Source organism: Dermacentor andersoni, chromosome 1 (genome assembly GCF_023375885.2).
Source record: "Dermacentor andersoni chromosome 1, qqDerAnde1_hic_scaffold, whole genome shotgun sequence".
NCBI classification, from domain to species: domain Eukaryota; kingdom Metazoa; phylum Arthropoda; class Arachnida; order Ixodida; family Ixodidae; genus Dermacentor; species Dermacentor andersoni.
Genome location: NC_092814.1, coordinates 19462893 through 19487972, shown reverse-complemented (window position 1 = coordinate 19487972; position 25080 = coordinate 19462893). Strand labels below are relative to the sequence as shown.

Genomic DNA, 25080 nt, shown 5'->3' with positions numbered 1-25080 from the left:
TTCTCCAACTTTCTCTTCTAGCTTGTCGCCGCGTTCTCCGACCCTGGGATTTGACCTGTTTGAAATTGACAAGATTTTCTGCCGTCGGAGAATCCCGAAGTAAAGCCCATGCCTTGTTCTGTTTCTTACGCGCTATTCGACAGTCATCGTTCCACCACGGAAGACGGCGTTTTGTGGATACAGATACAAGATACAGATACAGATACAGATACAAGATATTCTGGGGATAAGTACCTCAGATGCATATACAAGACACCAGCGGATCGATTGTATCGGGTTTGATCCTCGCCATTTGTATGTTAAAATGTTTTGATACATCGGTTGTATCCCCATTAAATCTCCGTGTGGGGACCATTGTATGTTTCCAATAGTTTTCTGGCAAATATCTTTACTCTCGGCAACAGATACCGTTACTTCCTTTCAAATTGCCTATGCAGTATGTAGCTCTTAATTCAATACCGCGTCCATTGCCACTTTCCACATGTTAGAAGACCGAAAAAAAATATTGCGCATTCATATATTAACCCGCAATATTTTTTCGACCTTCTAAGATGTGCAAAGCGGCAGTGCACATGGTCTTGACTTAAGCGCTGCATAAGCGCCATGGAAAACAAGCCATCTGTGGAAATATTGAACACCAACGATTTAAATCAAAAGCGAGACATATTATAATAATTGAGGTCACTAAGCACTTATGATTCTAGCCAGGTGAGGGTATCTGATTTGACAACGCGGTGTAATTGGAGAAAATTTGCTGATGACTGTGCACCGGTAGCGTGTGAATATAGCGCACAAACTACTGATCATATCGTATAAATTATTTATTATTATTCACTTGTTATTTATACCGCGATACCCTATTGGGAAATTTAGCTTGGGTTATATTTATTTGCACTAGCTGTTATTGTCCTAAGAAAAAAATTAATCGTATACTGTGATTTTGCTACTGTTATAGTGAAATTAGCGCATGTTAGTGTTGGGAAAGGACACAATACTCCTTTTTATAATTGTATTTTTTTCACGTGTACGCCGCGTGGGCTCAATAGAATTGCAAGTGTGACGAAATCAGAAACCGAAGAAGGCGAAGGCAGGTGGCACGGGAAGGAAAAAAAGAAAGCGCGGAGCAGCTCGAGCAGCGGATTGAGCGCGATGCTCGGGAAGAGCGGTTCCTGCTGCGGCCGGTGACCAAGATGCGGAGGCCTGCTGAGCGGTTCCTGCCAGGACGCAGTTGCTGAGGGCCGTTCCTGGTCGAGGCCTACCGAAGTGCTGCTTGCGTGGGTCGACCCCGGGTCGCAGTCCTCGTGAGCCGCGGCCGGACATCACCGTGGTGTCCTCGACGTAGGCTGGCGCCGCATAGGCAGCCGTGTGCCGGTTCCAGCCGCAGCAACCGTGCCTCCAAAGGAACCTCCATGTACCGCGTTTATAGGGTGGTGACATCTCTCACGAAATCGTGGCAGGCCACAGCCAAATCTGGCGGAAGGATCGCCATGAGGTAAAAGCGGCCGCTAAATTTGGCGGGCAGTCATTTTGATTCTCTGCGCAGGTTCAGGAGCGCTTAAACCGCTTCTGCATTCCTTTTCCACGCAGAACTCCCGCTAATTTGCCCACTCGGAAACGTTCTGAGCTGGTACTGCTGTTAGCGGAGTCCGTTTTTCAGGCCGTGGCTCCAATTTGACTTCAAAGCGGCGACGATGGAAGGTAGGACGGCTGCGTTCTCGCCGAAATCTCGCCGCAGCTCATTCGTTCGCTGCAGCGAGTCTGTTGCAGCCACATGGGTGTTGAATGGGATCGGCAGAGCCTGCTTAGCTTTCATGTCGTCACTACTGTGAACAGTGACAGTCCCACGCACACAATGCAAAATAATGCGCAGCCTCAGAGAGAGTGTCCCGTGATCTAGCCCCTACAGCTCTTTTTGCATGCGCTTAGCACCTAATCGCCGGAGTCCTGGGGAGCGCAAACCGCGCACTCTAGCGTTCGCGCTAAGACGCGTGCGGCCCTTACGTCGCATTTGCTTTTACCTAGTGCGATAAGCAAGCAAAACCGACCTTGAAAGAAAACTTTCACCGCTATCTCGACCCGATTGCTCAGTTTCACCATAGCTAGCTCATGCTGTCCATTTAAGCTGACATGATGATATGCAGTTTCCGAAGCCTATGTTTTGTTTCTACTCCACAGTTGTATGTAATTGAGTACAGGAAATAAGAAAAAAAGATATCCGTCCTATACAGTGTGTTAAAAACTTACAAGTACATGTTGCTGAGCTAATGGCTTACTTAACGTTGTAAAAGGGCACAAAAAAATGGCAGGCGACCCTAATCTTTGACTTTGGTGTCTCTTAGTAACACTCGCACCTCGGCATTGGTGTTATGTGCATTGGTGTGCGATAATCAGTGATTTCCAATTATTCCAGACACTTCAGTAGCTCAACTTGTAACTAAACTTATGCTCTGATATAATATATATAATGAGACGCATAAATTTTGTACTGTACTATTTTTTTTTCTATTTTTTTCTGATTTATTTAGAACTTTGTCTCAGTTAATTATTTCTAATTATTCCAGACACTTCAGTAACTCAACTGGTAACTATATAAACTTATGCTCTGATATATCTATAAGGAAACCCATGCATTTTGTACTGTACTATCTTTTTTTTTATTCGGATTTATTTTGAATTTCATCTAAGCTAATTAATTCTAATTGCTCCAGACACTTCAGTAACTCAACTTCTAACTATCTTATGCTCTGATACCATATCTATAATTAAACCCATGAATTTTGCACTGTACTAGTTCTTTTCTATATTTTCTGATTTATTTAAAATTTCGTCTGAGCTAATTAATTCTAATTATTCCAGACACTTCAGTAACTCAACTATTAACTATATAAACTTATGCTCTGATACCATATCTTTAATGTAACTCATGAATTTTGTACTCCACTATTTTTTTCTGAATTTTGTCCCCGGTCATCTGAGGAGGTGAACCGGAAGTGCTGCTCAAGAAACAAGAGTGTCACTCGATGCTCGTGGCACTAATAAGAAGGACACGTACAGGACACAGGACGTGTGTTAGGTCCTCGCGCACGTGCATCAACCCTATTTATGTGAACGTTGCCAACGCTCGTGCCTAACTGTAATTACGCAGTAACTGAAGCAAGTGCCCATGTGAATTTTTCGCACGCCCATAAAAGTGTGAACTGCCGTTTCATCCGCCTCAATTACATCACGTTACAGCCGACAGTCTTTTGTATGCAGCAAGCTTGAAGTAATGCCGGGCAAATGGTTCCCATAACTGAGGAAGCATTCAAAAAGCATTGATCATTGGAATCTACATCCCTTGAATCGTGCACATTGTCATAATTTCCCATCTATGATTCCTGCAGAAAGGCTGGTTTACGATATAAACCCCAACCAACCACCGCCATGCACAAAAAAAAAAAAAAACAAATAAACCAAAATTGGAAGGCTAGTTAAAAACGAATTAGAAAGTTGCATATTCACACTGTAAAAGACGCTGATTTAAAATGTCTGTCGCACAGAACAAAACGCCATAACAAATTATCCAAGCAATCCTCATCCTCCGCACACTGGGCTGCTCAAAGGTCTGTGGAAGATGGTTATGTACCAGCACATTGAATTCCTGTAGCAGTTTCTTTGCCGGCTACACAAGCAGACAAAAATGTTCCAAGATTAAGCTAACAGTGTTGCAGTCCATACTGATTTATTTAGGCAGAAATCTGTTACATGTGCTGTCAATTATGGCATAATAGAGAAAACCTGAATAACAGTAATTGGACTGAACTTTGGAAAAGTGCACGAGGTAACAAGAGTTGATGAAGCTTAGTCAAACTTGCTTGTGCCTAATACGACGCTGCACAGCTCTTATTTTACAGCAAACAAGATCGTTGAAAGAAAACTTTCACTGTGACTTGATAACTCGATGTCATGATGCCAAAGAATGCTATTTACAAACACATTACCGTGTGCAATTTCAGAAGCGCATGTTTTGTTTTTCTCCACCGCCATGCTTGCTTTGTTGCAACTCCAGCAAGAAAAAAAAAACGACACAATCGAGTGTGCTAAATCTGCGTGCATACGTGCACCAATCTCCGTTTGTTTGGACGTTGGTAATAACTGCACCTGACTAGAGAACTTGCAATGCAGGAACTGAAGCAAGTGCAGGTGCGTGTTCTTCCCCCCATGCCTTCAATGAAGTGAACACCGTGTTTTTTTTAGCCCTTGATTGCAATAATGCAAATGTTCTTCGTGTGTTCAAGAACCAAAGCATGCATCATTTTATGGTCAGGCGAGCTTTCTTTTTAAACCAGCAAGATAAAATTCTAGACAAATGGTTCACGTACTCAGGAATAATTCATAAGACATTTGTCATTCGAAGGTACTTCACTTTATTTGTGCACATCCCCATCTACAATTGATGCCGGAAGGGCAACACTCACACACACAGCTGGGCACTTACTGTCCAACGAAAGAATACAAAACGTCAATGAAATCAAAGGAAATGTAAATATATACAGCGGATACACACAATTACTGAAAACAAGTAGAAATACAAGAAAATAGTTGAAACAGACAGTAATTAAAAATAAAGGTGCAGCTTCGCGCATTAGCATTGTGGTCTGTAATCCTTCCAGCAGGAAGGTCTTTCTTACCAACTACACCATTAACAGAAAATGTGCCGAAAAAGCAAATTAGAAAGGACAGTTAAAATTGTATTAGCAAGCTGCATGAAAAGATATGGAAACGCGTATATACAATGAAGGTAACGGTGTCCTATGCACAATAAATACAGCAGATAGGCGTGCAGTGTGTTGCACATTGAAGTCGTCTAACAGGAGGACTCTACTTACGAAGTGACCTGTTTGGTCTACTATTTGGCTGACGGCTTTACATATCAGGCAAAACATGCATATGCGGCACAGTTGTCCCCCCCCCCCCCCCCCCCCCCAAGTGCCTACTTTACGAAGTTTTATTTTACTAACCAATGCCATGCAAACTGGTAAAAAAAAAAGAGATATCAATAGGCTGCATCCAGCAGATTATCTACAGTCTGTATCCACACTATGCCACTCGGTTCGGAATTGAAAGCAGCAGGCTACAAAGCGATTTTTCCTTGATCATTTTGCTTGACCTATGAAAGGTTTACTGCAGCACACGTCTTGCTCGAATTTGCCTCAGCACATCGAGCCATTTGTTGGCGAAGATGTATTCACAAGCGTGAGCTAACATACTTCTCCAAAAGCAACTTTTCAACCTTTTCTTCACGAGAACTACACACTCCTTCAAGATTAGCCTCCACATTTTCAGCCAGGAACCTTGATATGGTCCTGAACGGAGCCTTCATGCGCAAGATGGCATCAGCTGAGACAAATGCCTTGAAATGTTCCTCAAAGTGAACCAGGACAGCCATCACTTCATTGATGGGCCTCATTAGGTTGTGAGCCCCCTTTCCGTACTACTTTAAGTTGACGAGTGCATTGTAGCTTTCATTTTCTCCAACTAATACTGTCCTGCATGGCTCACAATTCCCTGTTGCCTTGGTTACAGCCCTGAGAAGAAATCCTCCATAGTAGGCGAGGATGTCGCATTCACTTGATGAAACTTCCTCAATAACAAGGTCCTCTAGGCACTCCTCGTCATACGCAAACTCCACAAGGTGCTTTTGCAGAGTTGGACCAAGAAGGTCGGCGAGGTGCAGGCTGTCATCAATGTCAAAGCTTGTTGACTTCTGTGTGTGGAGAAACTGCCCTACGCAAACAGCTTCAAAGCGCCTTTGACATCGTATGCACTTGGGGTGGGCTTTTTCATCCGCAAGATTGAGATCTTTTCCAGGCAATCTTGGATTAATCGACTGGTCAGGGCATACATGTACCCACGGTGGCATAAGAGTTCTTCTGCAAGGCTAAGTACAACAGATCTTGAAATCGGAAGGCCTGCCTGAGACGGCTTCCAGTGCGCTGTTCCTATCTTCACCTGTGGCAGCGTATGCTGGGCAAGGTGGAGCGTTGCTATCGCCTTTTTATACTTGGTGATATCTGCCTTGCTCAGAGCAAGCACAGGATGACGTGATCACATTAAACTATACCATCTCCAAAGTAGCTCAAAAAACCAAGCCGTTGCTTCGGCCTCGGCTGAAAGGTTTCCATTCTGGATTAGGCAGTGAATTCCAGCAGTGGCTTCAAGAAAAAGGTTGTGCAGCAATGCTGGCCTTCATTTTGGTAAAATGTCCAGTGCTCACGTGGACAGCAGACAAGCCGTTTGCTATCTTAAGGCCATTATCGGAGTCGTGCTCGAGTACTTCCTCTGCATGTTCGATGTCGACCTTGTTGCCAGGAAGGCCCTGCTCGTTCACTGTCTCATTGCTCAAGTAGAAACAGCTTACCCGCAGAAGGTGAGCCCGAAGATTTCTTATAACATGTGCTGGGGGGGGGGGGGGGGGGAGGGTCCGCCATAAAATGCAGCTGCCTACCTTCGAAGTGAGGCGGAGGGACACTGCTGTTTCAGAGTTTCGATGGCTAGAAAGCCCTAGCAACCACCACACAGCCCGGTTTGCTGACTCCATATCACTTGTTACGACAACAACTCTTAGCGATATGCTGTGAAGCATTTCTATGAGGCTGAAAACAACGTCTTTCAGCAGTTGTCCATCAACAGATCTACCCATGAAGTGGTATGCAACCACTTGTTTATAGCGCTTGTTTAGACCGCCCACCATGAACACCAAGGCGCGGTTTGCTTCATTGTCTGGTTTGTCGGGCAGGGTCGTGCTGGTAGTCCAGCGAGTGGTCATGCTTGTACCCTTGAACGATTTCCATTTAATCCATGAATAGGACACAATCCTTTTCAATATCCTCCATTGCCTCCACTTTGCGTTTGAGCACATCGAACACTTTGTGGAGGATACCTGGAAGAAAGTGGATGTTTTGTAACCTCCTGATCAGGGTTGTGTTTGAGGGCAGGGGATACGATAATGATCTCAGAAGTTCACAACCAGCTGCACCATATGCATGCTTGATTTGCAGCGATGTTCTGATTGTTTTTTTTTCAGACCAAACGCATTCTTTGCTCTTTTTTCTGGTCATTACTTTCTTTTGGTCTTCATTTAGGAATTTAATCTTGGACATGGAGTCAAGTTTTTGGCGCCCAGACTTAACTTGAGGCTTGAGGCTTCGAATGGAGACCTTTGCCTGGTTGTGCAGCATTTCCAGCCTCTTGTACTTCCGTGTTAGGTCGCTGTACTTTTTAAAGCCCTGCAGTGCTATTGCATGTCGATTCTGGCTTTTTATTGGTGTCATTTCCAGAGAAAGTGAACAAGACCAGATTGGTAGTTCCGGGGTTATCACAGAACCCAGCTACTTCTGGTGATAATTCTGACACCATTGTGTCAATGGGTTCAGAATGGATCTCTGTCAGCTCTAGTGGAGGGAGCATGCTCCTAGAAGTGCTACCACTGAGGTTAGCCGATGTGTGGCTAGACAACGCTGTGGCTACATGGGGGAGGGTAAGGAACACTTCTTCCCATTATCAATGCTGTTTGACTGAAACTTGCTACACGTTGCAGCAGCAGTCCTCTGTTGTGAAGGCTTGTCGTCCTCATCGCTATCAACGCTGCAGCTGACAACTAAACATCTGGGTAGGCGAGCGTTTGCCTCTTACGGTAATGAAGTTGCTGAACTTAAATCTGTAAAGCATGCAGAGCTACTTGTTCCAGAGCTGCCTGGAGTATGGCACATGTTCATGCTGTCATGCTGGCGTGGTGAGTGGATCACATTACTGTCACAGTTCTCGGTAAGCTGATCTCGCGCATCTTCAGCTGCAATCACATCAAGGCACAGGCTGTTTGATATGCTACCACACTGGCTTACAGAGCCATCATTAGCTGCCAGTCCACTTACCGCCGCGTTAGCAGAGGCTGCGTCTTGGAAGCGACACTTTGGTGGCTTGCGGCGTTTCGGCATAGCTGTAAAAAATTGTTCAGAAGTAAGAAATAACAATCAAACCGAACACAGGCAGCCCTTGTGCTTTACTTTTACAGGCGATAGCACGCCATAGGGATTTTATGCTGACTGATCACAGTCACCATCCTTTGGATTTCAGTCTGAATGATCGCAGCGTTGCCATCGTTTGTGGCATAAAACGCTAGCGACAAGTGAGGTGACGTCACTATTTTTGTAGAGGACAGTGTTGTGGAATTATTACTCCGGAGTTGAAATTACTCCGGAACCGTCATGTTTGAGGGTGTGCTGCTTCATGGAATGTGTTTTTTTTAATTCCTCATTTTTTTACTGCTCCATAAGCGAGTCATATCACTGCAGGGTAGGGCCTCAGAGTGTGCATAAGCATTTTTAGACTGCAATGAGATTGAATTAAAATTAGGGTGCAAGCTTATATTTGCCGAAAGTAGTCCTAATTGTCATCTGCTAGAAATGTTCACTTCTGTGGTCTATAGGCGTTGTACATCACTCATTCTCTCCCCCCTACCCCACACACCATGCCTCCCGAATACCCAAGTCATGCCTTGAATGAAAATCTACATATAAGATTTCTTTCTTGCGGAGCCTTGCTAAAGCTTAGCTACAATAAGCATCGACAAGCATGAAGTTTTGAAAGAATTGAGAACCGACAATCCTGCATTGATGCTGGCTGATATTTGGCTGGTCAATATTTGGCTGGAGCACCGAGCCATTTAAAATTATTACTATATCAAACGCTAATTAGACTGAAACTCGAGTATGCGTCTGCTATCTGGGATCCAGGCTTACGTAACCTTGCAGATGCAATAGAGTCTGCTAAGAATCGCTCAGATTGCTTTATCGTATCGAACTACTCCCGTACTGCCAGTGTCTCGCTGATGAAATCTAATCTTGGCCTTCTAAACTTGCTCTTAAGAAGCAAAATTTCACCTCTTTGCCTCTTTCATAATTTTTTTTTCTTGAACCAGTCACTGAAACACAAACTTTTACCACAACCATCGTATTGTCACGTGGTGGTGACGTTGAATAACACAGTAGCAATACTGTGAACGACAAAACAAACTTTTATTGGGCGAACCTGTGCCCACAAAACAGGCTACACTTATAGCACAACGATAGCGGCGAACACGCTCGGCGATCGTCGAAAATCTCATCAGCGGGTCAAGCGCGTCGGCTTTTATACAACAGTCGTCCAATGTTCCAGACTAATCGTTGGGACCCGCATGCCTTCCACAAAGTTCTACAACATTCGAGTCACGCGATGAAATCAGATAACACAAGGTTCGGCGACAACAGACAGCGGATAGAAGCATCGCTAACTTTCCAGAAACTTCGGATAGATGCAGACGCGTCCCGCGCTGTGCGATAACATTTGTTAGGCGGCGAAACGTGGTTGCCTGTAAAATATAAGTACACGTGTCAGTATTTTTCTGCCCGTATTGATCACCAGCATAAGGTCGCCATTCCTTTTTGCCATACTAACCTTCTTCACGATTCATTTATACCAAAGAATAGCTCAGAATGGAACCATCTTCCCAGGGGTATTGCCAGCATTGAAGATCTACAGTCATTCAAGGACGCAGTTGTTAACCACTTCACAGAATAAGCTGCGCAGCTATTTGTTATTTCAATAAGTTGTGTATTTTATATGTACAAAAATGTTGCTAACGGTATTGTCATTCAAGGCCTTTGGTATTGACCTGTTAGAATAACCTGCTGTGTTCATCATTGTTCTTTTTATTGTTTTGTCTTGGTTTTTTCATACATAGCTTTGTTGTTGTTTACATTATTGTGCTTGTATAATCAGAATGTACCCATCCCTTCTGTAATGCCGCTTGGGCCCTGAGGGTATTGCAATAAATAAATAATATATATACTTACGACGAAATGCAAACAGTGTCGGGATGGCATGTCTTGTTAGCGTCTTCCAATTATCTTTTCTGTGTTCCTCGAAGCTGCAGTCGTCAAAGTTGGCCTGCAAGGCATAGAAATTTAGTAAATAACACCAATGTAATGTCATAGCTTCGATTCTCATTGCGCATCATGCCACGGAAGCCTCGGGTGTGAGCTTGTAGCGTCTGAAAATGTATCAGCTTATGCATCATGGATGCATTTACGCGTCATGAAGTGGGAATCTGTTTCGTATGAGCATCCTTTCTCTGCAGTAACGGTAGTGTGTATGACAGCTCCCTACGAGAGCACATAACGCGTTAAATAGCAACCCCAAAATAGGTTAGCTATCAAAGTTGCTCGTAACCATGCTGGCATTAGCAAGGAAATTGAAATTGCTTAACAGTCTTGAGTACACCCACTGCGAATGGATGCACTGCTCAAGATCTACATCCTGCTGTAGCCCCTGCCTATTCCATTCCCCACTGCTTCTTCAGAATTTCTCGCTCTGTGCATGGGAGCACAGCCGTCTTCAGAATAACAGCAAGCGAGCTACACAAATAAGAAAAGATGCAACAGCTTCCGCTACTGCAGGCAGTTAGTGAGGCTAGGCAGCCCAGCTTATGAAAACATTACGTACGCGAAATGCAGTTTGCTCTACCACGAGTTCTAGCACACATTCGCTCGTCAGTCAATTGATCACGTTCTTGATGCAATCCAACTCAGGCTAACTAACTGAAATTGTGTGGGAGCATGCAGGAAAACTTTATATTGTATGCCAAAGATCACTCTATCGCCTGCATAAGAATTGGAGCAATACTTACACAGTATACGTATGACGAGGCGGACGGTGTCCATCGGTCTCGTTTCATTGCGCGAGCCACCGCTTCCTTCGGGCAGGGCTGACCGGAAAACGAAACCTCCGCACGCCGTTGCGGCTGTTGTTAGCGCACTGCGGTACGCAGCAGCCGGTCATGATTCTCGTCTTCGATGTCGGGACGAGTAGTGTTACCGTTCGCGGCTGTGCGGGCGCAACAGCTGACTTCGTTAACAGTTGCGAGAGCGTCCGACGGCTTTCACACCAACCCAGATGTCACTTGTTAGCGAAACACGAAAGCAGACTGGCTGCCAGCTTCTTCAGGTCTTTGTAGCGCCTACCGAACCACAGAATAGGGTCAAAAGCGTGGCAGTTTGGGCGAGTTGGTATGTCATGACTGTTTTAGGCTTGTAGCGCAGCTCAGGAAGAGCTAAAAAGGAAGGAGGTAGGGGTAATCAAAGGGAACGGAAAACAGAGTGAGCGCTAACTTCCAACTGATGGTTTATTTCGTGACACAAGACTACTTATACACTCGGCAAACCATATGATATCAAGAGATAACAAAGATACCAAGCAACAAAACCGATAGTAACCAAGTGGTAACATATTCAGACAGCCTGTGGCTGCAGTCGGAGATACGCCAATTCATTGCTTGATAATGATAATGAAGGTGAGCTTACACATGCATGGCCCAGACCAATGATAGCCTTTGCTTCGATGATTTCTCTTGTGAGCTGATTACGACTGCGACCAAGAATGACGCATTCCTCTAAGACAGGTTCGCAACCACACGTTTTGCAGTGCTGCGCAAGAAACTCCCCAGCTGTAATACAATTCTTGGCATTGTAACCATGTTCACGCAGCCTGTCATTCAGACATCGGCCAGTTTGACCAACGTAACGTTTTCCGCACTTGAGTGGAAAACAATAAACAACACCAAGTGCGCAATTAACAAACTTATTTTTGTGGTTCTTGTGACAGGAAAGAGGAGCTACCTTATTGGGATTAGTCAGTTTGCAAATCCTCATTAGCTTGTTAGGGGCAGAAAACACTACACAAACATTCGCTCGCTGGGCGATTTTCTTAGGATTATGTGAGACGGTGTGAAAATAAGGGATGACGCTAGTCCTACCCCGAGTAGTTACAGGATTATCTGCGTGCTGGTTGTCTTTTCTACGCTGTCTTAGAATTCGTTGTGCTATTGACACTTGTAGGGACACGGGATAACCAGCCTACGAAAGCCGTTCGCATTGAGAGGCAAAGCTAGACGAAACACTATGGTGGCACGACTTTTTCAAAGCATTATTGAGGCAAAGGTTAGCAATGCCTCTCTTGATCAACTTGGAATGGGCAGAATGAAACGGAAGAAGTGGTTGGTTAGCACGAGGTTCATAGTACCAACACGTATGAATATCCGAACAAGCTAAGCGCAAATCCAAAAAACGGATCTTATGATCCTGTGGGAGCTCGTAGGTAACGTCAAGGGGCGCAAGGCGTTCCTGGACTATTGGCACTACCGAGGCAACCTCGGTAGAGCCATGCATGTGTAAGCTCACCTTCATTATCATTATCAAGCAATGAATTGGCGTATCTCCGACTGCAGCCACAGGCTGTCTGAATATGTTACCACTTGGTTACTATCGGTTTTGTTGCTTGGTTTCTTTGTTATCTCTTGATGTCATATGGTTTGCCGAGTGTATAAGTAGTCTTGTGTCACGAAATAAACCATCAGTTGGAAGTTAGCGCTCACTCTGTTTTCCGTTCCCTTTGATTACCCCTACCTCCTTCCTTTTTAGCTCTTCCTGAGCTGCGCTACAAGCCTAAAACAGTCATGACATACCAACTCGCCCAAACTGCCACGCTTTTGACCTTCATTTCTAGTTCAACGGGCCCCACTCTTGCTGCAACTCGTGACCCGTATGCTACAGTTTCGCTCGTTGCGGCAACCGTGTGCAAAGCCCGTACCTTGGCATTTTGTGCTCGCCGCAAGATCATCCCACTGGAACTAGGTTCCCTCTTTGGTGGATTCATTCCCTCATCCGGACATTCCAGCAGAATCTGCAAGATTCTCAAATCCGAGTTGCACAGGCAGGCTCGGCTCTACCACCAGTTGCTCTCTACTCAGCTAAAGGTTTCTAAGGAACCTACTTCGCTGGGTCTGACAGTGCGGAAATTTCTACGCTTCGCTGACCAGAAAATCGAGTGCTTGTGGCAGTGCCAGTTGCGTGAACTTCGTGGCCGTTGTTCCGGGAGAAGACCGACTACTGGAAACACTGTTCACTAGCCGGAAAACTTGGACCTACCAGAACACATCCACAACGTTTTGGCGTTGGGACCTAAGTTCGCGGTGGAGTCTAGTAAACCACCGGAAGAGATGCTTTCAATGGTGAGGCAGATTTCCAAGTTCGCGGCGGAAGAGGATGTTTCGCGCGTTATTTCCGAAGGTGTAGGGGCCATATCCCGCTCTAGACAGGCACTTCCGAAGGTTTTGTTGAGACGTGTAGCTAACTATATGCGTGACAATTCGATTTGCGTGTTACCGGCAGATAAAGAAGGCGGATTCTGTGTACTCTCAGAAGGGAATTTTCACGCAAAAGCTGGTCTGGCAATTTCCGCCGTTTTTAAGCGTCAGGATAAAGTGCCCTTAAGTAAGGTAAAAGCTAAGGCTAAGAAACTTTGCAGGGAATGCAACTTGGACAAACTGTTGAGAAACATTGCCAGCAGCAAACGAGATCACCTAGAGGTGTTCTTTAGCGCGAAAACGCACAAACCTGACGTCCTGTTGAGGGTTATTGTTTCAGAAAAGGACACGTGGCAGAAGTCTGTCGCACTGCTTATGCAGGCCAAGCCAGCCATTTTACCCGTGAATGACCCGTTGTTAATACGCAACTCCGATGAAGTAATTGAATTTTTAAAAGACAACTCTGATCGAGGCTTTCAAGTCTTCTCCGTCGATGTGAAGGACCTCTACTATTCTATTCCTCACAATGACTTGCTGTCAGCTATTTCGCAGACAATTGATGAATTTGGCGTCACCCGTTTTCAAAATAATGCTGGGCTGTCTAGTAATCACTTTTTAGAACTTTTGAGCTTTTATTTGTCATCTACGTTCATTACATGGAATGACACCATCTATTTGCAGAAAAACGAAGTATGCATTGGTTCGTGCATTGCCCCGCTCCTCAGTGATTTATTTTTAGCTCGCCTAGACGTCGCCATGTCAGTCAACCTTTATCAGACTAACATTTTTGAAATATTTCGTTACGTGGACGACTTTTTGTTTTGTGTTCAGTGTTCTCCGGCTGACCTTGAGACTGAGGTTGCCTCGGTAGTGCGAATAGTCCAGGAATGCCTTGCGCCCCTTGACGTTACCTACGAGCTCCCACAGGATCATAAGATCCGGTTTTTGGATTTGCGCTTAGCTTGTTCGGATATTCATACGTGTTTGTACTATAAACCTCATGGTAACAAACCACTTCTTCCGTTTCGTTGTGCCCATTCCAAGTTGATCAAGAGAGGCATTGCTAACCTTTGCCTTAATAATGCTTTGAAAAAGTCGTGCCACCATAGTGTTTCGTCTAGCTTTGCCTCTCAATGCGAACGGCTTTCGTAGGCTGGTTATCCCGTGTCCCTACAAGTGTCAATAGCAGAACGAATTCTAAGACAGCGTAGAAAAGACAACCAGCACGCAGATAATCCTGTAACTACTCGGGGTAGGACTAGCGTCATCCCTTATTTTCACAACGTCTCACATAATCTTAAGAAAATCGCCCAGCGAGCGAATGTTCGTGTAGTGTTGTCTGCCCCTAACAAGCTAATGAGGATTTGCAAACTGACTAATCCCAATAAGGTAGCTCCTCTTTCCTGTGACAAGAACCACAAAAATAAGTTTGTTAATTGCGCACTTGGTGTTGTTTATTGTTTTCCACTCAAGTGCGGAAAACGTTACGTTGGTCAAACTGGCCGATGTCTGAATGACAGGCTGCGTGAACATGGTTACAATGCCAGGAATGGTATTACAGCTGGGGGTTTCTTGCGCAGCACTGCAAAACGTGTGGTTGCGAACCTGTCTTAGAGGAACGCGTTTTTTCCATTCGGAAATTTTTCCTTTCGCAATCTACTGATGAGGCTCGCCTTACATGGTGTAAGAAGCAGCAACCCTGGCTGAGTCGGCAAAATTTAATTCTGCACTTTTCAGCAGTACTCAGCTACAAGCACGCATTCCTACACATGAGAGGCTGACAAGCGAAAAAATTCAGGGCAAACTCCAAAATGCGGCTGAGTCCCCTCAACAGCCAGATTTGGTAGCTGTGCCCCAAAACAAGATTTTGTTGACGTACTTTCATGGATATTGTCACTTTTAAAGCCACCGTGCTCTTCAGGAGAGACGACAGGAGAGACCGCTGATGGTCGACAGCCGGTAATCGCTGCATCCGTAGGTTCTAGCCACGTGCCAGACCGAGCGGTAAACTGCACAAAAAGCAAGATCGCGTTTTTGATCGAGCGAATGCATGGCTGCCCCTCCAACGTGCCCGCTCGATGGAATATTTCAGTTTGCAGTGGTTCCCTCAAGGAAGACGAGGAGAAGGAAGACGAGGAGAAGGATGAGAATGAAGAGGAAATCGAGCCGATCGGCAGACACTGTGATGTCGATGCGAAGCTAAAGAAAATGGAAGATTTCCAGCATGAGCTTGTGAAACAGGTCGAAGGGCTCAAAAATGAGCTCAATATGGAGCGTGATGCACGGAAGGCGGTGGAAAAAATACGTCAAGCAGCAAAGGAAACGCTGAACAGTGTTGCCATCGTGAACGAGCATGGTCGTGGCAATGGAACGCAGACTCCCGACGTGACAGGGCAGGCAGTGTCAGCAAAGCACCTGAAAGCCGTGCAACGCGTGTACGGGGTAGCTAGAAAGATCTGCACCAACCTTGAGGCCGCCACAAAGGAAAAGCAGGAACGCAGGGGTTAAGGCCCCTTGTCAAGTCCGAATCACGCGGAAAATGATGACAAAGCGAAGGAGGGAGAGGCCTCGGCAGTAGGAGAGGGAATGAAAGGTGATTATCACCAGCGACTCAATCAGAAGCAACTGCTGAGAGAAAACGCGATGAAAGAGTGGCGGTAGGGACGCTGGGTTCTGTCATGGAGCGAGCAAAAGCAAAGCAAAGCTCGTGGAAAGTGCCCACGGACGGAACCCTGTCGTAGTAGCAGGTGGGCTAAATGGCGTCCTAAACAGGAAAGGGACAGGACTAGCTCAGCGCTTAGCGAAGGGGGCAGACGACTAGCGCGAGCTATCCACTCAAGTGCAGATCGTGGTGTGTACGGTGCCGGAGGTGCCTATACGTGACAGTAACGCACAAAAAAACGTAGTGGCTAATAATCGGGCTATATGGACCTTGAGCAGAGAGAAAGGTTTCGAGGTTGTCGAAGTAAACAGGGAAGTGAGAAGGTGTGGTAGTTTTCAGCGAGACGGGATGTACTTCAGTTGCAGGCCTGGACGAGAAGTGGGCTGGCGACTTGCTGGTCGCGCAGTTGCTTTTTGGGGGGACCGACGGGCGCTCAGGTTCCCCAAGGTAACCTGAGCGAACAGAAAAAGAAGGAAAACAAGAACGAGAACTCGCCATGCAATAGGCTACATAAATATGCAGGGCGACAGAAGAAAGGAAAATTGGGTAGAGATTGAGGAACAGTTAGAAAGAGAACAAATAAGGGTGTATGCGGTTACAGAAACGCACGTTAGAGACTCGGAAGAGTCGCCAGTGATTGAGAATTATGTTTGGCAAGGGTGCAACAGAGCTAAATCGGAAAGAAAGGGAAGGAGAGTCGGAATTCTCATCCATGAGGGAGCCAAATGGGAAAAGAGTAAACACAAAATGTCAAGGCCATCTTTGGTTATCATGTACAATGAGTAGAAAGAAAAGTTTGCTGGGCGTAACGTATTTGTGGACCGGAAATAATTGCACAGAGAAGAGTCAAGACTTAATGGAATGCCGAAGTGCTGATATTAAGGGTTTAGGGAATGATGCCGAAATTATCTTATTAGGTGGCATGAATTCCCAAATACAGGATCTAGATGGCTATCCCGACAACAAAGGGAAGTCAGTGCTAGATGTTTGTGAGCAACATAACCTAGTTATCATGAATACAGGCCCTAAGTGTGACAGGCAGAGCACGCGGGCAGTGGGAAACCGGCAATCAACCATTGATTACTGTCTCATGACCAAAGGAATTCATGATAAATTGGAAGAAATGTTCATTGACGAGGAAGGGTTTAGCAGCATAGGGAGTGACCATAAACGAATTATTATGAAAATGAGATATGTAGTTGGGAAAGAGAGCAAGGAGCGCAACATGACTAGCCCAAAATTGAACGCTGAACAAATAAAAATATAGTCACAAGAGTCCAGGAAGAACTTGGCAAATGGCCAAGCAAAGTGTGGTAACATTGGCAATAATGGCATTTTGGGAGAACTTCAGAATGGCTTCAGGATAGGTAGACGCCTGGATAATAACTTATTTATGCTTACTCAGTGTGTTGAAGTATCAAGAGTGGCAAGGAGACCGTTATATGTGGCCTTATGGAGACATTAGAGGAGCGTTTGACAAAGTAGACCACAATATTTTGCGGGAGATTCTGGAAAGGGAGGGCTTAGGCGACGATTGTCTACAGCTTCTGAGAGAGATTTGCCTGAAAAATACCTTTTGCGTTGCATGGAAAGAGATGAGCAGCAAGGACAAAGTTGATAACAAGAGGCTGAGGCAGGGGTGGCCTTTATCCCCCCTGCTGTTTGTGATGTACGTGGTGAGGATGGAGTCAGTTTGAGGTTAGGGAGTTGGCCTTGCTGTTGCTGTGTGTACCAGTTTAGGTGACTACAGCAAAGCGCAGGACGAGTTCACATGCTGCTGTATTGGCCAACAACCGGAAACGAAGCACGCAGCTGGGTTCCGCGAAGGAGGGACGCGGGAAACACCCACGCGTGGAAAGAAATCGGATTAGTGGCTGCGCCGTAGAAGACGCAATAGATCTGCACCCTCGCTCGGAACAAAAGGGCATGCGCATGAGCGGAAGTTGTCTTTTCTTCTATACATTTGCTCAGGCTGTCATTAAACAGTTGGTAGTTTGGCGCTTCACTGTCTTCCTTTCTTCTGTTCCTTTTCCAGAAATGTATTTTGCGCCACAAAGTACACCTAGGAAAGCTAAGCACCAACTTGCCCAAGAAGACGTCCTTTTGAAAAAGATAGACGGTCAGAGCTGAAGGGGAGCGTTCGGGGAGACGGGCGTGAAGATAAAAGGTAGGGGGTGCTGGAGGTCCCCAGCCACCGTTAATGCCCATGCGTTTCCCACATGCCCCATCGACCGTCTCGGTCACGGAAATTGGGCGACGCGACACTGCCCAGCCGGTTCAACCACAACCACCTAGAGTAGGAGAAGGCCTCCGCACTCGCCCGCACCTATCCTCTGATGTCATCCCACTCTGCCCTAGCCATTCCACTGCGCGTGGTGTCGCCCTTGAGGACCAGATGGCGCTAGGTGCTACGCGATGCACGTGACGTGCATGTCCTGCGCCGTCGAGACACCGCAGGAGAACGTCGCTGCACATGGATCGCTTTTTTGCATTTATTCCTCTGTGTACACGTACGGTCTGTTCGATGTCATGGGACGATGTTGTGTACCAAACTGTAGAGGACACTACGACAACGGGCCAAAGGTCAGGCTGTTTGGGTTCCCAAGTGATCCCGAACGAAGGAAAAAAATGGCAGCGGGCAGTGCGACGGGACGATGTCGACGTTGGAAAACTGAAATATCCGCTGGTAAGTGTTGTCTGCCTTTTCAATTCGTGCAGTGACGATTTATATAAACAATGTACAATGAAAGTGTATTAGTGTATTGTTATATAATACGTTTTCAAGTGACCATTTATATAAACGCGTAAATCACGTGGGCTCGCGTGCGTTTGCGGTGGTCTGTGTATATTCATCCGTTAAAAAGGCTCATGGGTCAGTAAAATGCGCTTTTCACAGATCTCGCGCTTAGATTTCTAGGTGTATGTCACAGTTTTGCAGGCGTCAAGTTGTGTTCATAATATGACGGCGCTAGTTGTGTCGCAGGTTTGTGAACGGCATTTCAAGCCCGAGCACCTACGTACATCATCAAAATGCACGGACTGCGACGGACGGACCATCGAGGTTCAAATGAAGCTCACCCGGCTTACACCTGATGCTATTCCAACGATTTTTCCCGACTGCCCGCAATATATTTCGCATTCTCGCCAGTCTAGAGAAGACCCTGATGCAAAGCGAACACGTGTGGAGAACGAACAGCTTCAAAGGGCCTTAAAGCAGTCAGCTTTAGCGCACGAGAACGAGAAACGAGAAAACAAAGTTAACAGCCTCCAAGACATCAGTTCACGCCTGCAGAAGCTAGGAGAGAAAAGGTTTAGGACAGCGGTACGTTGTGACAGTTGCATGATCTTTGCTTCCATCAAAGTGACAACAGATGCTCCCGAGAATTTGGTGTCAGTGACTGTGTCGTCGGATGTGTCATTGAGTGTGTTTTGGAGAGGTGCTCGCCTTACATCTGACAAGAGTTTTGAGGTCCCGGATCACATCCACGATTTCCGCGTGCTTCTTCAGCTCTTGGCTAATGTCGAGGACCACTGCACTAAAGGATAACCACAAGAAGTGGACAAAGGAAAGGTTGCACTGAAATTGGTGATCTCACTTATTGGTGACATTTCAAGTGGAGAACTTCTGGAGGACGAAAAGGTGGGCGCTGTGATGTTCCTCAAAGAGCAGTGTCATCTCCTCATGAAGAGGATTAATGCTGTTCGGTACCCTGCGGAACTTTTGGTGTTGTGTAGCATTTTGTACACTATTTCACCGCATGTCTACAAGTTTTTGAGGAGCAGTGGATAGTTAGTGTTGCCTCATACTGAAACAATCAAGCGTGTTCCTAAGGATTCCTAAGATATATTAAAAGGAGGGCAAGTCTTCTGAAAGCTCATGAAAGAAATGCAGCATTAATGGTAGATGAAATACACTTACAGGTGTTCTTGTATACAAGGGAGGCAGCATAACAAGGGCTGCTGCGAACTGTTCTGAACCTGCTAAGACAGTGCATGTATTTATGGTGCAGTCTCTCCTGTTATCGTTCAAAGATGTTGCACACATCCTTCCAGTGTCAAACATTACTGCGGAGGAACTGCATGAAACTGTAAAAAAGTAGTCTTGATACTTGAAGAAGCGAACCTTCATATCGTTGCAGTCATCACAGACAATAATTCCATTAACCAGAAAGTAATGGCTATGTTTAGTGAGGCTGAGAAGCTCGAAATCGTTTACCCCCATCCAGCTAATCCGCAGCAGCCACTTTTTTCATATTGTTGACTTTGTGCATTTGCTGAAATGTATCAGAAACAATTGGCTAAACCAAAAAAATCCTGACAAATGTCTATATTACCCACCTTCTCCCTGTGGAACCACAGAAAGCAAGAAAATGGAGGGTGCTTCATTCACATCACTCAGAAAGCTTCATGAGGCTGAACAAACTAATACTTTGAAAGTGGTTTTGGGCTAACTTATAAAGCATTAAATCCCACAAATATTGAGAGGCAGAACGTGAAACTTGCTCTTCAAATTTTTAACTCTTTTGTTTCATCTGCTTTGAGGATAAGAGGTGAAACCCTGCATCTGACGCTTGCAAATGGTACTGCAGATTTCATTGACCTAATTGTGCGATGGTGGAGCATCGTGAACGTCAAGGGACACAGAATGAGAGATGTGTGGCAAGAGCCAGTACGTGAAATCAATGGTGAGCAACTGCAGTTCCTAGAGACATTTGTTATCTGGCTCGACGACTAGAAAAGTAGGTGTGTACATACAGGTGCGTTGACAAAGGAGACGCACTCAGCTCTCCGCCTTTCCGCATGCGCCTTGATCGAGGTGTCAAGATATTGTTTGGAGGAGCTCGGTTTTATGTGCGTTCTCCTTGGAAAATTTCAAACCGATCCCCTCGAAGCTCGGTTTGGAAAGTACCGGGAGCTGTGTGGTCCCGTTACAATGTGTCGATCGCACCGATATTTGAAGCTGAGGCAAAGATCCGCCTGCAGAACACACTGATCTTGCCAGATATGCCAGCATCCACTGACACTTGCAAAGAGACGTGTGCTGAAATGCTCAGAAGCTCAAAAGCTAAGAAGCTGTGATCTAAAGAAACCCCGGGAAGACATGCCGGCATTGGTGTACATCGCTGGCTACTGCGCCTATGCTGCTTTGGAGCACCAGCCTTGCAATGACTGCTGCGATTTATTCACAATTACTGAGAGAGAGCTTGAACGCAGTGAGCATATGCTGATTGATAATATGGACAGAGACGGCTTGAAATTTCCACAGCCATGTCTCGTTCATGTGGTGCTGTGCACCAAGATATTAGAACATATTACAGGCAAAGAATATGAGAATATGTTTCATGCAGAGAGTAATCAGAGAGCTGCTCTGTGAGAGAAAAGTGTGATGAAGTATTTGTTCTGTGACAGTGAAGACTTTGACACTTGTGCAACTGGTCACAGTCAAGAGTCAATGTTAAATAACATCCTTAATCCAGCAGTATACAATCTGCTGAAGAATTACGCAGCCTTCAAAAACGACAAGATAAACAAAGGAAAGAATAATGGCAAAAAAAGAAAGTTGATTACTCTCAAGTGAAAATGATGTGTGCTGTTTTCGCGAATGTGTATGCTACAATACATACAATATATTAACTGTGTGTTATGTTGTCTTGACTTCTCTGTATTTTTTAAAAATTATTCAGCATTGTGAAGTTCAGCAGATTTTTCTTATTAAGCTGGTGAGGTTGATGTATATCATATTTTATTGATGTCAGTGTTGTGTGTTCGAATGTCATTTTTTGATAGTGGAAACCAATGCCAAATAACATATGTGTTATGAATTGTACAGCTGTCTGTGACAGACTGAAAAAACGTGTTTCTGCCCCCTTTTGCCGCTCTTGCTGCTCTTGCCGCTGGTTGTTATTTCAGAACATTACTGGGGGCTTAATTCTAGAGTCGCTTCTCCTGGTAGCATGGTCTAATCGACTAAGCAGTGCGAGAGAGCGCAACCCTGTTACGCGTGATGAAACAATAACTCTCGACATAAAACTTGTACCTAAATAAAATGTCGGCTCATGGGTATCTCTAAACCAGTCAGACCTCTTAATGTAGGAGCGCATGATATTCAAACCCTTTGATTTCTGATATTTTGGTCACATCATTCTGGCTTCAGATCATATTGCCCGGAACTTGGACACACGATTTAGTGCCCGGGCCCCCCTCCCTTTTCCGCGCGACAGCGACATAAAAGGCGTACACAAATTCGACATAAATTGCGTACTGTATAATCACCGCAGGAGTTGGGTCCTGTGCGGCACAACACGTTACTTCCCACTGCAGTATACACAACAAATCAGTCAGCACGTCACACTATCGTCGTCCTCTTGCTGCTGTACTCACACGTACACTATTCATCGTCGTGCACAAACGTGTTCATCTGATAACACTTTTCAGAAATCCAAACAATGCTCCTTAATTATGGCCCTTCGTTTACGGGTTTTATAGTTTCTTAACTTGGAGGGCAAAAATCGGGCGGTATTTTAATGCCATTAGCATTCTTTGGGAACTCCCCCCACTATGCGTTATGTCCGTGTCTAACCTCTTTCTTGCCAAATTTGGGTCATTGGGTAGACCATTGTCGAATTACCACAGCATCGGACTGCTGTGCTCAAGAAAGCAAGTTTGAAGCCAATCTTCAGACCAACTTGGGCCACTGGGTATGTGAAACTGGATGTATGCCGCTCTTAATGAACCTGATTGACGCCTTGCGGACTTCATCGGCGAAGCGCTGGAGAACGCTGCAAGTGGGGCGTACACAGGTGACAGCTGGTGTTACGCAGTTTTAATTATCCTTAGTGGGTCCGTCATGGGATGCCACGAGGTAGAGGTGCTGGACAGAAATAACTCGCTGCTTCTAGCTGTGTGTCTTCTAGCGTGTAGTTCTGTTCTGTTGGAAGTTCGCGGAAGGATGCTCATTCACCTCTTCCGAAATTGGCAGCGTTGTCAAACTATTTTCTTATGTTTGTGCAGCCTGGCGCAGAAGTCTTCAAGACTTGCTTGGTTGAGCTTTTGACCTCTTTATTATGCAACGTATCCTTTCTTGGCGGATGTAGTACTAACTAGCTCTGTGAAGGTGCCATGAAATTTGTCCACATGGTAGTACGGCAAGCAGTTGCGGGTACATTTGAGTGGTCTCGCAATTCATTCGTAACTTTTTTTTCTGACTTCAGAAACGTCTTCGCATGGCAAGAATTGTCACCTTGCTATTGAAGAAGCAAAATATCCTAACAAAGTCATTGTTTCTTATTATTGTCCCTCTCAAAGCTCTGTGAGGCCCACACCACGGGTTTAGGAGTCCTGTCCTATTATAATGCATCTGTTAGATAAGTGACGGCGCGATCACAGCGACTGACCATCAGAATCAGAGAATCAGGATAATAATCAAATTTTATTATTGCCATATGTTGTATTTACAGGTCGTTAAATACGGCGTGTAATAAAATATTAATAAAAAATAACACCATCTTAACAGACATGCGTAATAGACGCGCTGAGTAGGTGATAAATGACGATGGAGCTTCGAGTTCGGTGGGAGGACGAAGGAGCGTGGAAAGCCCTGAAAACGTGCCATGAGGGAACACGCCCCAGATGACATCTGTCGCCGCGAAGACTGCTCGCAAGGGCGAGTGAAGCAGCCAGTTCGTCCTCCTGTGCTTTGCAAGGCGGGGATAAGACGTGTCAGAAACGCAGGTGCTTGCCAACGAGCAAGCTGGCAGGACCTGGCAGACATGTGGAAGAGAAATGGCACCACAAATCTGCATGATGCTTAAGGTTCGTAGGAACAGCGTAGACAGGCAACAAGGAAAGCGTTTGACACGTGCCCGGAACTCTCGCGACTAAGAAGGAAAGTGTGCACTGCAGTTTTCTCGGTTTATTGTGGAAGCTTAGAGCGTTTGTTGAGGGCTTCTTTGGTGGCGATGCAGCACCATGGTGCCAGCTGAACTATTGCTTGATGCGTACATTTGCTCCGCCTATTGCACTTCCCTGCAGTAATGAGAGCAAAATGCAAGCAGAACTGATTTTCATGAAATAACGTTCAGTAAGAATTTTTTCCTTTGGGCAAGAAGCTGCCACCGACCACTACCGGTGCATGGGGCACGCCTGTGCCTATTTGATGGATCGGCCTCGCGAAGCTCCGTCGCGGGAAGCTCGCTCTCGGTGTGGTCTTATCGCTTGTGATCCGTTGGGATGATATGAGCGAAGAAAACAAAGCCTGTCAGGGTTAGCTTTGACAACAGATGAGTGATAGTGTGCCAGGAGTGTGTGAAGCAATTTTTCAAGTCTTATTTTTTCCCGCTGCATTCTTTCTGTGCTTTCTAAGCCGCTATGGGCCCATAAATCTGCTTGCGTCTTGCGACGCGCCACACACGTAAGTGATTTGACTAATCGATTGCAGATTTCATTCATTCAGGTTAAAACTTCACCCCTGCAAAAGCAATACATGGTGCTAGGAGCTCCCTTGATCCTTGAGGAATCCTTCAACTTTTGATGGGTCGTCCTCATGGAGGGTATATTTAATGCAGTTTCTTCCAATTCACAATTTGAATGTATGGGACTCGACTAGCTCAGCTCGTGCTTTTGTAGCAAGCCTGCATGTTCCGGGGCAGGAATGCCTATATTCCGTGTAGCAGGTGACACTGCGGAGGCTACAGGGACTTTTTCTCACTGCATGCATTCGCGATCCCCCCCCCCCCCCCCCCAAGAAACTACGTCACATATAAAGGGAACATATTGGTATGCATAATGGAATTCCATTAGGAATAAGTCTCGTAATTTATATCGCGAAATATGATGTATACATTACATGATAGGCCTCGCAGGTCTTAACCATTCGCTATGGGAAGAGCGGAATGGAAAATTTTTCAGACTAGTAGCCACATAATACCACTTTCGTTCGCGACCAAAACATAGGGTGTCGCATGTTGGAAATTTAGAGACTTATGCGCGCACAAGGACAGGACGTCGAACGAAGGAAGGACACACAGCATGCGCCGGTTTTATGTGGTTACGGTAACAGTGTTGGAAGTTTAAGCAGGTCGGTTGGGCTGCAGTGATCTTGTAGAGACTGTCAGAAAATATCTTTGACATGGCCTGCCTGTTTGCGCATGTTGTGTGTCCCTTCTTCGTTCGACGTCCTAGCTTTGTGCATGCATAAGTCTCTAAAGAATCATGTACAACCAACTCGCCCAAAACTTAACGCATATTGGAACTACAACAC

At 45.6% G+C, this 25080-nt stretch overlaps 1 long non-coding RNA gene and 1 pseudogene across 1 annotated transcript in view; both read right to left on the bottom strand.

The window, feature by feature from the left end:
- Positions 1-10814, bottom strand: part of LOC129380403 (uncharacterized) — a 78112-nt gene extending 67298 nt beyond the window's left edge. The window contains exons 1-3 of the long non-coding RNA XR_008608405.1: positions 10706-10814; positions 9873-9966; positions 7914-7978 (exon numbers count right to left, since the gene is read on the bottom strand). This is a non-coding gene — a long non-coding RNA (uncharacterized lncRNA). The remainder of the gene's footprint in view (positions 1-7913; positions 7979-9872; positions 9967-10705) is intronic.
- On the bottom strand, positions 5150-7313 carry LOC140215313 (uncharacterized; annotated as a pseudogene).
- Positions 10815-25080: the final 14266 nt, after the last annotated feature.